Genomic DNA, 1,848 nt, shown 5'->3' with positions numbered 1-1,848 from the left:
GGAAGTGCTGGTGGAGGGCTCTTAAAGTGAATTATGAACTGAACTGGAGAGAGTGAATGAAGCCTTGGTGAATTGACCCAGTGGGTGGATGTCAGGTGGTTTTGTGCTGACAAACGAGGGAGGTGGGTCATTAGGTCTAAGAGTGAGAAAGTGACTTAGACCATATTGCCATTGAATTGAACTGTTTAATTTCATTTCTAAGATGAACTGTGTTTGAAGGCAATGCTAAACTAAACTGTGTTTGAAAGCAGTGCTAAACTGAATTGATGAGGAAAACATTGCTAACTGAACTGAATTGTGAGCAGTGCTCATTAGCTGTGTGAAAGAGCAGTACCACTAAGTACTTAACTGTATTAGAAGCAGTGCTGGAGGAAACCATATTGAAAGCAGGGCCAAAGTGAACTGTGTGGAAAGCAGGCCCAAGATGAACTGTATTGCAAGCAGGGCTCCAATAAACTGTGTTTAAAAGTGGAGCTACACTGAGGAGAGGGGAAGGCCTGTGAAGCCTTAAAGCAGATTAAATGTACTCAGGAGATAATAAAGCACTTCTGGTGACTTGCCTGTTGTTCAGAGACCCTGATTGCAGACTGTCGACTCGGGAGTGAAGGGCGTGCTTGGTGAAGAAAGGAAGAGACTGAGAAAGAGTGATGCGGATCTGGCGACTGAGCCTGACAACATATATACTGTCAGGTCTCAACAGCGCAACTAGGTCTGTGAGCCTTTGGGCCGCTGCCAAGGAGCAGCAGTGACAGGCAAAACCACCCCAACCAGCACTGGGCTAACACACACACAAAGCAGGGACTGCAGACAGGGCTAAGCAAAGCAGGAACACACTGGACAAGGACTGGAACACAGGACTGGAGCAAGGCTTCACCTGCACGACCACCCTTCCCCAGGAGTTGAGCCCCTGGGTGCAGGCAGCCTGCAGGGCTTACCGGACTGGGCAGGAACTGGATACCAGTAGGAAACACACAGGCAGCCACTAAGACAGAAACACAGACAGGAGGGAGTCAGAACTAAAAGCTGCCAAGCAGCCACTAATAAAGAACACAGACACAAGAAAAGGAAATGCAGACCAGAAACAAGACTAGGAACTAAACAATGAAACCAAAGCTAACTACACACAAACAACCAAGAACCAGGCAAGAACTCAGAATAAAACTGGACTAGGCAGAAGTGCACAGAGCACACCCACATACCAGGGACCTTAGACGATGCAAATGCAAACACAGAAGTTTCTAGGTGATTAATAAAGCCCATCAGCTGCTAAAGCTTAGCTGCAGCAATCACAAGGCAACTATGGGTGCTGTTCAGGTACAAACAAGGAAAGCAATTCTGGCAGCCCAGAAGATCTGGACTGAACTGGGCTGAAGTCTGGAACAGGTGACAGTAAACAGACTCCATTGCAGCCACCAGGTCTGGCCACCAGAGGGCGAGGTGAGCACAGACAAGGAAACGGTCATAAACATGACATAGACAGGTACTTATTTTGTACCTGGGGCAATGGAAGGTTAAGTGACTTGGCCACAGTCACAAGGAGCTGCAGTGGGAATCGAACCCAGTTCTCCAGGATCAAAGTCAGCTGCACTAACTACTAGGCTACTCCTCCACTCCTTGACACATCCTCCTGTCAGTCTGTCCCTTCTCTCTCCCACTGCATCTCTTCCCTTCCCGGCCCTGCAAAGCTCTTGCAATTCCCTCCTCATCCCCCGTGCTTTAGAATCACCTTCAGTCTCTGCCCGGTCAAGGCACTCATAGGCTGCCTGCGGCCTGTACCGGCAGGGCCGGCCTTAGCAAGTGCGGGGCCCTGTGCAGACCAATTTGATGGGGCCCCATCCTAGCTCTGCC

Source organism: Microcaecilia unicolor, chromosome 6 (genome assembly GCF_901765095.1).
Source record: "Microcaecilia unicolor chromosome 6, aMicUni1.1, whole genome shotgun sequence".
Taxonomy (NCBI): Eukaryota; Metazoa; Chordata; class Amphibia; order Gymnophiona; family Siphonopidae; genus Microcaecilia; species Microcaecilia unicolor.
This window is presented reverse-complemented; position numbering follows the sequence as displayed.